Raw genomic sequence first — 14,376 nt, 5'->3', positions numbered from 1 at the left:
GTCATTGAGGCTCTCTATCTCCTTTACAAAGATGCTGTGCCTTGTAATTTTATACTGGAATTTAACAGATGTGGTAATTTGTAAAATAACTGTCACCCAAAAAACCCATCCTCTTAATAGTGCATTGCACACTGCAGCTAACTAAGTCTTTGATGTCTTGCAGTCTTACTTTCAGTGCACTGTTTAATCATCTTTTCTGATTAAAACTTCCATGTGCTTTAAACTTGTTTTCCTGTACTTCACTTAGATAAATGAAGAATTAATTCTTACTGGCTATTAATTAAAATATTGAGAGAAAATGACATCGGTTTAGTGCTAATCCTGGTGATATTCAAAAGAAGTTGTTGTTTGGGTTTTTTTGATGACACAGGCAATTTATAATGATTAATGTACAGGATAACCCGGATCAGGATATGGGTTTATTGTGTCAAGCCAATAAATACACATTGCAAGGGAAGAAGAGAGTTTTACTTACCTATGTGGATTTGAAGGACTGTATTTAATTTTATGTGCATTTTAGTAAAAGAAAATTGCTTTCACTCTTTTCCATGTGTGGATGCCACGTTGACTCTAAAGAATAATCACTGGTGATAAATTACTACCAGGAAATCTTGACAATCAGACCAATAAATCTGCCAGGTAGCAGTAGGTGATAACAATCCTGTTCTTCATATCACCTTGTACAATTCAAAGAGATATGAACACTGCAAAATATAAAATACTTCATAGAATGTATGCAAGATTTTTTTTTTTTTTAATGAGCCAATTGCATTAAAGTAGAATGAAATTCAGGAGTAGTTCTACATATGGGTTCACAGAAAAAGGTTTTTGGCCTCCTTTTGGCTGGGTTTGAAAATTCCCCTTCAGTACCAATCCTATTCTATACAGAGGGAAACCTTTATGAAGAGAGAAAGAAAAGCATGAGACTGAGAAATACACTGGGCATGTTGTGGCAAAGGTCCCATTTTTTGTTTAAGAGAAGTATATATGTATACACACAACAAATACATGTTTTCAGTGGTTTCGAATACAGGTGGATACAAGAAGCCTGAACTGGATTTGAAGGTAAGGACACATCACTGAATCTGTTTGTTTGTAGAGTGAAACATGAAGCCTTAGAATACCTGATACTGAAATTGCCAGTCACTGGGGCAGAGGATAATGCATTACTTTTTATCTGTTTCTCCTTGAATTAAAATGACAACAAATAAAGAGAAGAACATAGAAAAATATGGAGGGAAAAAAAAAACCTGAAGCAATTTGCTACATTTGTTGGGGTCTGCTACTATGTAAAACATTCAGATTTGAGAGACAATAACTCTCAGAAGTAAATGCTTACTTTTGTTATAGTTGATGGTTTTAATTTTTTTCCCCAGAATTTCTTTTGGATTGATGCAAGGTATGATAATTTATTTTAATTACATGGTCAATTTTTTTGGTGGTCAATAATTCAGAAAGAATGCTATTCCTCAGTCACAAAGCAGCTCAGTGATTTTTAATTTGTACATTGTTGAACAGGAGCAATGATCTAAATTGCTACCCTGGACAACTGCACAAAATATTTTTTTCCACTGAATAGTTCTTCTTGGAAATAATAAAACAAAGCTATTTCAGAGGGTATAAGTATCAGCCTAAAGTGTTTTTCACTCACCTGTGGGATTTTGACCATTGCTGTTGCTGAGGTGTTCTCTATTTCACATGTGTAAGTGATCAACTGATGATAGCTGTACTTCCCCTCTTGTACCTCTTGCTTAATCTTGCAAGTGAGTAACTCAATATATCAAGTCAATGTATCAAGGTTTGAGGTAATCTCTGAACTGTCTAACTGTACAATATCCCAGTGTTGGTGCTCACTGCCTCATTTAGCAGTCCTTCTCTGTGGATTTGGAATACACAATGCAGAAATTACGTACATTATTTCTAAATATATTTTCTGTTTAACTGGAATTTTCAGAGTCAATATGATTATTAGTACTCTCGTGAGTGAAAACCAAATGCTCCCCTATTCCTGATAAATAAACAAACAGCACTTTTTTCACCACTTATTACTGTGTGGTTTTAGCCTAATAGCAATGTAGTATAAGTATTACTTACAATTTTTAGAGCAGATGTAGTCTTTCAAGTAGTGCCCCTGTGACCTGGTGAGTGGTAGTCTCACTGCAGGAGGTACCTTGAGCCTTTTCTGGTTAGGTTTTAAGGACAGCTTCCTTATATATGTTATCCTCTCCCATTTATGTGTTTTCAAGGCCACAGCTATTTACCAGTAAGTTGTGAAAAACTGAGATACTGACAGATGAACATAAGTAAAATATAAATTAATGTCAAAATTAGATGTGAGGAAAACCTGCCTCCCAGATTTCTGTCTGACCCGTGACAGCAAATCTCCCTAAGGAGCCCTACACTTCTGGAAAGGATTCAGTAGCAGATGTCAGGAGCTCGCTGTTTGTCATGAGAGAAGGAAGAAGGCGTGGAAGTGTGGATATCTGAGAACTGAATATTAGGCTGGCAAATGTTTCTTGGAGCAGTGAAGCAGTGCCTGGTGTTATTGTCGGCAGCTGTGTGGACTGTCCATGTTCTCTGGGTGAATCTCTTTACTAGCAGTTGCTGTCAATGGACACCAAAGGGTCTGGGGTAAGTGACATTTTCAGAAAAGAGAGGTAATGTTTGAGCAGTGGGAGAGGTCCTACAAATATTCACGTCCTTTTACATTCACAGTGTATGTTTAAATAAGATCTATAATTGCAGCTGGTAACAGGGGTAAGATTAAAACAAAGATTTTCACAGATAGTCTATATACATTAAATATTTAGCTCATAATAATTTGATTTAACTCATAGGAGAAGTCATTGGATCATGGGAAGAAGACTTGCTGCTCACAATGAATAGAGGAAAAGGGTCTGCTTGTTAACAGTCTGCTGTTTGTTCATCTGTTTTGCAACTAAGACTATTTCTGAAACTTTGAAAATGAGATGTCTGATGGCCCACAAGACTTGAAAAATAATGCACACAGGAAGTTAAAATCTCCTTGAACACAATGGTTGGTACTTGGATCACCATAACGATTAACTTGACTATAGCAATGAAAATGGTTATTATAGCACATTTCTAGTTTCGAGGCTTTGGCCTTTTTACAGTTATGTTGAAAGCTTATGACAACGTTGCCTAACACAAGTAGGATTTCAAATCTGTGTTTAACCTTTCAAGACTGTGTTTCAGCAATTTACTAGAATATTTAACTTTCAAAGAGAGTGCCCATTAAAAGCACTACTGGGGGAATGTATGCTAGCATTGATTTATCAGCTGAAATCCAAGGCTTAAGTGAAACTCAGGGAAAAAAGAGGTGGAATATTTCAAGCTGCAATCAAGATGTGAGTAAGCTACTTTTATACTTTTAAAGTATCACTTTAAATCACCACTTTTTCATATCTCATCTGTTTTGTCAGGTTAAGGCAACTTAAACATAACTCACTTTGGAGGTGATATCCACATGCCCAATTCACTAACAAATAATGAACAGCAGCCAGTAGCATGCTTTGGAGATAGCCTTCAGAGTAAATTATTGTTCAAAAAGACACACAAAGCAGAACAGATCCTCTCAAAATAAGAAGTTGAATGTGCAAGTTCACAATGACTAGGTACATTGATCCATTTTTTAAAACAAAATTATAGTTTATAAAAATTAACTTTTGAATCCTGGAAAGATTCCATTGTGTAGGTTGAGCTGCTCTCTACTTGCTGATGCAGAAAGGAGAAACCCATAGCCAGACTCTTTCTACTCTTTCTGAATTTCTTACAGTATAAAACCACTTTGTTCTTCAGTCTATTGGGGGCAAGGAAACAGATCTCAATGTTCTTGCTGTGGGCATGAAAGGTAACACAAAAAGGAATTTATGATGTTTTTTGGCCCTGTATCGCAATTGCGCTTCTTTGCATTTGAACTCAATCTTTTGCCGTTCCCTGCTGGGTATTTGGCAGCCCCTCTATGAGTGCCCTAGAAAAGAAAGACAAAAAAGTGCATATCTGAATACCTATCTCAAGGAAAATGTCTCAAGGTGTTGGTAAGGAAATGAATATGAAGATGAATTTGCAGTTAGCCATCCTGGGACACAGCCATGGAGGACAGGCCATTAGTACGCCCGAGGGCTGCTTTCTTTTGGCTTCCTGCTCCTTTTGCTACTCTCAAGGCAGAGTATAAGCTTGTACATGTTATGTTGGTATTTGTATGACATTTGTTATTTTAGTAAATCTCTTTTCATTTCAACCCATAGGGCCTCCTTCTTCCCAATTCTCCTCCTTGGGGAGGTGACATCAGGTGATAGAATAACAGCTAGACTTTAGCTATGGATATGGACTAAATGTAATATCTCAGAATATTTCTGGTCAGAAATGGAACCAGTTGCAACTTGCAGCCAGTTCCTCTGTAGTTATGTGTAAGAGACCTCCTTAATTCTTTTGGTTTTTATGCATTAGAAAAGCTCCTTGGTAAAACAGCTAAAAATGGAATTTGTTATCTAATAAATGTCTGTTAGCAGTATCTTGGCACTTTCTCTGGGTTGGGAATCTATTGGGATTAACTTACTGAAGCCCTATTATTTAGGTATTAATCATATCAGACTTCCAGCCATGTCTGTCAACTGCTCAAAATAAGTGTAACATTATTCTTTTTTTGCAGACAATGTCTTCAACTTTTCAATTGTCAGATAAGAAAGAAAAAAATTGATGCTGCACTCATTTGGAATTCAAATCTAATAACACGTTCATTCCCAATCTGGTATATTTAATACATTGTGAACCTGATTCTCTCTGGGTGTAAATTAGTGCAGCCTCACTTACACCAATAGCATACTGCAGATTGATGTCAACTGAGAAGCCTTACAGGGTATACACAAGTAACAACCATAACTTGAAGAAAAGAAGGACCCTTTCATGTCTTTGCCTTTATTTGTGAGTTACAGGTATGGAATCCTTGACACTTTAACACCGATTCTTTTTCTAACGAAATTTAGTTTGTATTAAGCTCATGAAGGATAAAAGAGTGGAAAGAGGAAGATAATGGAACACTTTATAAAATACATTTGCAAATAAAAAGAAAATCCATAAATATAAGTAAATTTTCAAGGTAAGAGAGGTCAATATTTTCCAGAATACTTTCATATAGTGAGAATTGTCTACTATTTTAAACTTTTTTTAAAAGATTAGATAAAAATAATTGAATTTTTGTTTGAAAATCTTCTTTTTTTAGCATAGGAAATTCTCTCTTTTCCTCCAATGTGTTTCAGAAAACAGAAATGAAAAAAACCGAGGTCTTAGGTCTGCAGGTAATAGAGATGTATGCGAGTCATAACATTCAGATTTGATTTTTTGGTGCTCCTAAAATTTGGGTATACAGTAGTTGACATATAGTAGAAAGTTTTAACTCCCAAAAGATTTTCTGTTCTTTGACTTCTTCATAAATGTTTCTATCCTGCTGAATTTCTTTCACTGTTTGTCATTTACAGAAACTCTCTGATGAAGGACCACCACCCTTTTCACTTGACCTCCCACCATCCAGCTTTTTTCCCCAAAGATCACACTTGTCTCTAATTTCCATGATTGTGACTGCTAGTGTAGTCCAGCCCCACTCAGCCATAGCACTGGTTAAGATGCTGGTCATGTGGTATCTCTTTAGATAGGCTGATGTATCTGCTTATTTTATTTACTAAGATGTGTCCTGCTGGTGGTGCCCATGAGGTTGAGGTATTACCTCAACCCAGATAATTACATGCCAAGATTGTTGTACTAAATAAGGCAGCTCTAGTTTTATTCCATTATCACTCAGCTCCCTTACTTCCCATATAAAAGATAAAATTCTTGGTTAAATGTTGCTGCTAGGATAAGCAGCCATTTTCAGGCCTGAAACCACCCTGGTGCCATAGCCTGTATTGAAGATGTATGTCTGAACTGACATCAGCATTCTCTGTCAAATACAATTTCATCAGACAGCCACCTAGCTTTGATTCACACTTTGACAGGTCTTTCTAGCAGGCAGACAGCTACAGCTTATATCTGGATCACCAGCATCCAGGTGTACGACATTATCACACTTATTTAATAACACCGAGTAGATAGGAAAAAAAAAATAGTTAAAAATTCACTTCCTATGTTTTATCTGGCTATTCAGAACCACAAATACCAATTATATAATGATGGTCACCTGAAAGAACCTATGGCTATGAATATATATACTGATGTCACTACGTTTTACACCTGGTGAGCAACTCTGCACAGCTTTGTAGGTGTGTCTATAGAACACACAGGTCATTTCTGTAGACCAATCTGTCCTTTCTGCAGCTGGGCAAAGGAAAGAGAGCTTATGTGAATATCCATAAACTTTCAGCAAGATGCATCATACAGGGTAGTACAAACTCTGTAGGCTGGGCTTCCATAGCTACAAATTCTATTTGCCACTTGCACTTTAGTCATCCATATCATTCCACTTTTCCTCACAGTCAATCACTTCTTCCGTTCCTCTTCCTCTTTTCATACAACCAGTGGTTCCTCTGCTTCTCTTTAGCATCCTGCATTCCCTCTATTTTGTGCTAAGTATGTCCTGCTGTCACAGGTCATCTGGCTTCCAACCTAAGATAAAAAAGCCCAAATCCAGATGAAATCAGTCATATTTAGGTCTAAGATGTTATCAGGGTGGATTTGCATGAGTAATCAGTATGGTGTCAACCAGTGAAGTACCTAACAACACTGTAGTGAAAGTTTGTACTTCAGTGAGCACTGAAGTTTATTGAAACGTGACAGTGTTGGCTGAAATAGCTGCAGCATTGAGATAATGCAGACATGAAGCACTTGAATGCTTTATGGTGCACATCTGCCCATATTTTCTGAAACAATGCACACAAGAACACCATATCAATTACAGAGGTTACCAATACTTCATAGCTGTGAAGTAATTGTGTGAGAACTCTTTTCTGAGAATGTTACCAATGGTCTTGTCCATCCTAAGGATGAGGGAAGGACTCCCAGGGGAACTGTGAATTATTCCATGTTGATTTATTTTTAGAAGGTCAGAGCTAATTCAGGAGAGCATGGGTCTTACCTAACATGCATGCAAGGTAGATTACCAGGAAATTAGGTCTGGTAATAAATCCAGAGCTAGATCATTTAACAGAATAGGTGTGCATCTAAAGACACATTGGTTCCTTCCTCAGATCCTCCTTGCCTCTTTCAATTAGACCATGCCCTGATAATCTAAAATCAGGCAGAAGAAGGTTTAATGAAACAGTTGGCAGTTGCAGGATGGTGGTAGCCTGATCACTTGGCAAGCTGAAAGCTAGGTAGGGTTGTTTATAATGTTAGTTGTATACCATCGTGGTCAACACCATCTGTACTACTGTGACCTGCTGTGACTCAGAACAATATCTGGGTCAGAATTTTCACAAAGCTGAAAAAAACATCAGTCACTTCCAGTTTAGACATACTATGAAGACAACTGAAAAACGTATCTGGAGCAGATACAAGCAAGCTCCTGACTGAATGTCTGATATCACTGTAGCTGAAGAAGTAGAAGAGGGAATTTATTATAGTGTTATTGCCCTAATTTTTAAATTCTTATAAAAACAAATCAAACTTTTGCCTCTGCAATTATTGTGCTTAAAAGGCAGCATGAGATATCACCTTCAGCAGTCAAAACACAAAATGCTACAATCTAAGGTCTTAGACCTAATTTGCAGAAGTACTTAAAGGCGAATTAATACACTACCAAATTCTGTTCCAATCCTATCTAAATTTCCCTGCAGTTTAAGCTAATGGGGGAAATTATCTTTGATATGTTTCACTTTGATGGCATCATGCATCAAAACCTCACTAGTCTGCATGGAATCTCTGCATTGTATGAGCAGCCCAAAACTCCTTTTAGCTTCAACCAGTCTCTCCTTTAAAGACTAAATATAGACAACTGTAAGTAGTTTTAATAAAAAGACCTCATTTTTCTGTTCCAGTATGCGTATGAACACAATCACACTCACGGCTGGAACACCCCACCAAAGAGATGTGGATGAAAATGAAGAATGACAGGATATGCTCACCTTTAAGTTTCCCAACATGGTCACATTTTTTTCTGTAGGTTTCCTCTTGATTGTAAACTTATTAGGGCAAAAATTATTTTTAGCATCGTAGCATACATCAGATGTTTTGCTAGCACTTAACTAAAGAAGAACAAAATCACAGATAATTACAGCCAATCTACAACTGTTAAAATGAATTAATGAAACATTTGTGGATTAACTACCCTCTGGTTTTCATTATTTATTCACTTTGATGCTAATTTGCAAAGCTCTTTAATTCATCACAGCTCTCCCTATCATTAATGCAAATTAACAAGGTTCTACTGTAATGCAGATGATATCTTCCCTTGCATAAATGCACACAGTACTCTAATTAAAACATGCTGTATTTTTTAAAATCAGATTACCAGGTATAATGGAAACAGAAAACATGAACAAAATACTCAGCTGTTTAGATAGAAGCTAGGAATACCGAGAATGACAGAGGGCATTCTTTTTACATTCAATAAAATTTCATCAAATGAATTTGATTAAGAAATTTTAGTGAGAAGATAGGGATAAATGTTGTCTTTTAGAAGCACTGCATTCATACGTATCCATTGAGGATCACCAATAAACCACTGATCCACATGTAGAGACTATGTTGTACATTTCACACAATAAGTTACAGTAAGAAATTCTCTTTTTTCATCCTTCTGTTTTTCTGTTCAGCATTTCCAATTTTCAGTGTCTTTCTGAATTTCAGACTTGTACATAGCTTAACAGATGATTTTGCTTCTATATAAAAACGAAGGTTGCCATATCAAAACATTAGGAAATTACACAGTTTTCTGATTGAAAAATTATATCAAACTCACCCATTCTTTAATTCATATTGACTTGTCTTTTGATATATTTTCTAGTATTTGGGAGGAAAAATGAAAAAAGAGGTGCAAAGCCTTATAATTTTCACAGCTGAACTTGTTTTGCTACCATTCCCATCAAGAATAGCTGAAATAAAAAACCACAACACAAGACCCTTAAGAAATGTCCTTCATCAGGTGTCTTCTGCTGTCTTGTTAGCTCACTTTTGAGTTCATGATCAAAGCCAGATTTCCATGTTGTCCAGAATGATTGCTTATTGGCTCACACTTTTGCTCAGCTGTAGGACAAAATCACTGGATCCTCAGGCAGATATGATGTCTCAGGACAACAAAGGTGGTTCAAGTCTCAACTCTATAGGCTGTTTGGATGCAACAAGCTGTTGAGTGGAGCAACAGGATTTCTTCATACTTCCTCAGACATGCTCAACCTGTATTAGCCCAATCTTGCCGTGGCTACTAATCCAGGCGGTGTGTGATGTGCCAGCAGCCATTCTATTTCCGTATTTCTTTTTTTTTTTTTTTTTTTTTTTTGTACTGTTTTGTACTGTTTCTGAAAAAAAATTTTGTACTGTTATTGGAAAAAAAACAACCAAAAAAACTAGCTTTGATGGGTGGCTTAACAGGCACTGCCAGATGTTCTGAATTAAGACAGGATGCTTCTGTGACATAAAGATCTTATTTCTGACTTCCTTTCTGATGACTCCTGACTTTTTTGGGAATGGTGGGGAACTGTATAACTGAGAGAGGGACAAAGAATAAAGCATGGAATTAGGAAAATGTGGTGGCTTAGAGGGAATGATGGTCCATTTGCTGGCTGAATGGTCTTCTCCATCACATACTATCCAAATTGTCATAGCTTTCTTCCTGAGAATGAGGTCTGGGTCTTACATGTGGGTGAGGTGGATGGCTCTATCTGAGAAGAAGGGAAAAATATTGCTGTTTGTGCCAGCTCTGTCACATAAGCTTGCATAAAGTGGAGACATTTGATTTTCCTATTTTTATTCTTAAGCTGTCCATAATACATCTGAATTTTCTTAAATACTTTCCTTCCTGCAGCTGAGTGATGTGAGCAAATACAGTATCTGTTGGGGTTTTGTCAACACGTCGTTCCAGAAACTACTTTGGTGGATAGCAAGGTTCTGTTAAACCTCACCTGTGGTATCATCCATCTTGTCTTATTAATAAACACTTTTGCAAGGTTTGTATAGACCAAATATAATACTTACCATGCAATAATGATCTCATATAGCATGGCATTTCAGGAGGTGGCACATCAGTGAAGTTTGGCCCAATAAGTGCAGTGACTTTCTTGTGTAACAGTACAACCACAGTGGAAATCTCTGATGGAATTCCTGTAAGGATGAGCAAGGGCAAGAAAGCATCACATATTGCTATTAATCAGTAAATGTTATGAGGCTAATATAACATCACAAGTAAATCCAGTACAACATATGCTGTATTAGTAGCAGATGTCACAAATTCTGAGGCCCAATGTAACATTTTCTGTCTCTAAAAAAAAACAAACCAAAGAACCCCAGACAAACAAATGAAAAAAACCCCAACAAAAACCTCAATGAAAATAAGCTCTTCCATGTATAAAATACAGAGATATTTCAAAATTTTCTGTGCTGTTTTTAGGAAACTTCAGTCACTGGTACTGTATTTTATTGAGGAGATAATCTAAAGCTCTGGCCAAGAACATAGTTCAAATATAGGGTAGATAATAGATCCAACGCATCACATTGTGTGGAATTTTTTTTTTTTTTCTGCATGTATTAGTTGTATTTTCTGGAGCAGTGTGTTTGAATGAGAGCAAGAGACACCATAGACAGTGAGGAGATGGGAGCTGCGAGAATGACAGTGTGAATATGCATTATAGCATTTTCTCCACAGTAGATGCTAAAATTGTTCTTCTCTGGAAAAATACTGTTGTTAACACTGTGTCTGAAAAGATTCTGTGGTTATCTTGTGTAAATGAAGTCCACCTTGATAATGTGATTAAAGTAAGGTTTCCTTTATGATGCCACTTTTCCAGTATCTGAGAAAAAAATGACGAGAAGCTCTCAGTGTTTATACTGTGACTACTCAGCTGATTGAAGCTATGTTATTAATATTTTGGTTTGGGTTGATTTTCAGGTTAAGATCCTGATGTGGATTTTATAACTAGCTGTAGTCATCTAAGATGTTCCTATAATTTAAATGCTTATTTATTTATTTATTTTAATTTAAAAAAAATCTAAATAACAAGACTGACAGGAGTGGAGCATATGAGAACTGAATAAAAATGCACTGAAGCTTATTGCATAAAACTGTTATGGGGACATTACGTCTTAAGACAACGTTACCAAAATGTGTTGTGGAACACATATGTTCAAGGTAAGTATTTAGCTTTTGCAAGTATATCTGGAACGCTTGGGAAAAAAGTTAGAAAAATAATAAGCATGAAGTGAGCTGGAAAATCTCCCCTCTTCCACTCTACTGACTGTTAGAGAATTTAGAAGCTTTATGTATTTAGAAAAATTAAGGTGATAATACATGAACTTTCTCTTACAGTTCTTGTCTGAAACACAGTAAATTTTACTTTATATTGCTGTAGGATAAGACTGTCAAGATAAATAGTTGACATGCAAAAATATGTATGTCCATAGCTCAAGCAAAAGCATAAGGGACTGATCATTGTTTATAAACATCCCCACAGACAGTAAATTTCTGATATCAGAGAATTGAGGAATTCAAAATGTAGATTTTGCTCCAGGTGAAAGAAAATCAGACAAAAAAAGTGTTTTAAAAGTTTTAAGAGTTGAATCCTGCTCTCCCTCTAAGGCATAAAAATTACCTCTAGCTGACTTCCTTAGATTATGGTTATGCTTACATATAGTTCTGCCTACTGATATTTACTCATTTACCTGGAAATAGGTTTAAATATGTAAATGGTGACTATCACTATGCTTGCACTAAAGCCACAGGTGTTGTGAAGAACATAAGATGGAGTAAGTGAGCTCCATAGACTCAGAGTGAAATCATTTGAACTGTGAGTAAAAGCACAAGCTCAGACTGAAGAGCTCAGCTGGAGCTGCCCAGACCTGCTCAAGGGATCCATTTGCCTTTGGTATCTTTAATACAAGGCTATGTAGTCTGTGCGTTGGGCATCTGAACCGTGACAGATCAGCAGCAGAAAACTGCTTCTGGCTACCTGGGATGCTCACTGGAAGAGAGACCAGAGCTTCAGGCCATCAGTTAACTAGACAGCTGTTGCCTGGAATTTCTTTGGAAAACTGTTATTTATACGAAGAGAGTTTTTCTCCTTCTTTAATCTTTTTTTGGCTTTCTGTTTGTTTGCTTAGGGTTGTTTTTTTGTTTTTTTTTTCCCCTGGATTTTTTCCTTTTTTTTCCCCCTTGCTTTTTAGGCAAAAATTTACTTGGTGTTTATAGAACAAGCAAGCGGTACTTGCTTGGCTGGAGAAGAAGGTATCTTTAGGAAGCAGGGTGCTGTATTGATGGGCTGAAACATAGTTAGATTTATTGGCAAAAATTTAACTCTTTAACTAAGGAAGTATATTTATATATATAAAAACTTTCCAACTCTTCCTTCTACTGGTATTGTTCACATCTTGCTGCAAATGATGTTTCCATTGGAACAAAAAAAATATTCAGAAGTTTTTCAGGTTTGCTAAGGAGTCCCTTGAGTCACTGCTTTTACTTTTTAAATATTCCTAAAATGGAGTATTCCTAACAGCTGGATTATATTGGAAAAATATTGGATCAATATGGATATAGAAAAACTTCAAGGTTTAAAAATATTGATAGGTCTATGCAGGTGCCATCACTTCTGGACACAGGAGACTTTTGTTGGGTTGAGCAGGATTCCCTTATCTAAATACAAAAGAATGATGCAATATAACATTAATATCAATTGACTTTGTTCAATTATAGTTTATTGAAGAACTGAGCTTAAAACCTATGCTGACAAAGAATCTTGCATTGGTAAAAGAATCTCCTGAAGGAGATGTAGCTTTGTAGCTCTATTATTCATGTTCAAAGTTAATACTATACAAAATCAATATGATATGAACTAAATAAAGACATTCTAAGTTATACATTTCGAAATCTACGGTTAATGGAAAATCTTCTGAATCAAATGAAAATTATCTTCCTTCTGAGCTAATACTGTTAATACTGAGTTAATTCTGTTTGTCTCGGCCCACTGACATTGGCATTGTCTCTTTGTCAGTGCCCTAGAAAAAAAGTAAAAACCACATCAGCCAAATCTTCCAGCTGTAAATTTTGAAAACAAAAGCAGTAAGGGCAACTATTCTGGCAAACCACATACATTCAAACAGTGCATATTTTAACACATCCAAATTCCAAGTCTTTCAGCTAAGTCCAGAGAACTCTCACTGATGTCCACTATGCTTCTTTTTGCGCATGATTTTATAACTATTCTGGAAACGCCGAGACACTTCAACACTACAGAAAGTTAAATCAGTGCATTCTTCCTCTGTAGCCATCTCTCCTACCTCATTAAGTCATATAAAGCATGCATATTTCAAGTAACAGCAATATCTTTTGATGGGTGGTGATGGTAAGTTTCTATCTGAAAGATAGTAGGTAGCAAACAGAATCCTTATGGATCAGGAGGAGTTTTGTCATACTCACTAATCTTGATTTTCCTATCTAATTATGCATATCCACTCTGTCCTCTTCAACTGAAATGCAAGGATTCTTTGTGGCTGAAGGGTTTCAGCTTCTGTCTAAATAACTTCCACAAATCCATCACATGCAAAGGAAGTGTTACAATTAGATTATTAAGTACTGAAATTGTGTTCTTCCCTGTGAGATGACAGAAGAAAAAGAGATCCTGCCACCTTCATCTTGCTCTTGAGAAACCTACTCCAGCAATTCATGCAGCACCTTCTGTGAGGTTTTGAACTTCATCTGAATGACACTTCCATGAGTTATTTCAAATAATCCTGAAATGAAGAGAACTCTAGGAAGGAATCATTGTTTGTGCTGTGCTTAGCTAAAGAGCATCAGCTGCATTTTATTAGTTAGTTTCTTTCTGCTTGAGGAATCACTCAATGTCTTCCCATATAATCCTCTAGAATCAAAAGCCATAAATAAAATATTGCACTCCATCATAAAATATGGTTATTAAATATGGATAGAAAAAATTACCAGATACATACAGCCTTGCCATGATTACCTGAAATGCTATTAGGTAGGACTGTATTAATCTGCCCAGTTCTAATAGAGTTTAGTTGTAGAACATATCTTACTACACTGGCATAAGATATGCTAAACTGGCATCTCTTCACAGGATTTTCTTGTGATTATTACAGCTTTCAGTAGTCAAGCAAGGAACTCCATAAAAATACTCTGAAACTGTGCTTTTGAAATTCTACTCCTGCCTACTACTAGAAACCCAGAACTGAAATTTCAGTAAAATAACTCCAAAGAAT

Source organism: Heliangelus exortis, chromosome 1, assembly GCF_036169615.1.
Source record: "Heliangelus exortis chromosome 1, bHelExo1.hap1, whole genome shotgun sequence".
In the NCBI taxonomy this organism is placed as follows: Eukaryota; Metazoa; Chordata; class Aves; order Apodiformes; family Trochilidae; genus Heliangelus; species Heliangelus exortis.
The sequence above is the reverse complement of the archived record's forward strand: the minus strand, read 5'-3'. Positions refer to the sequence as shown.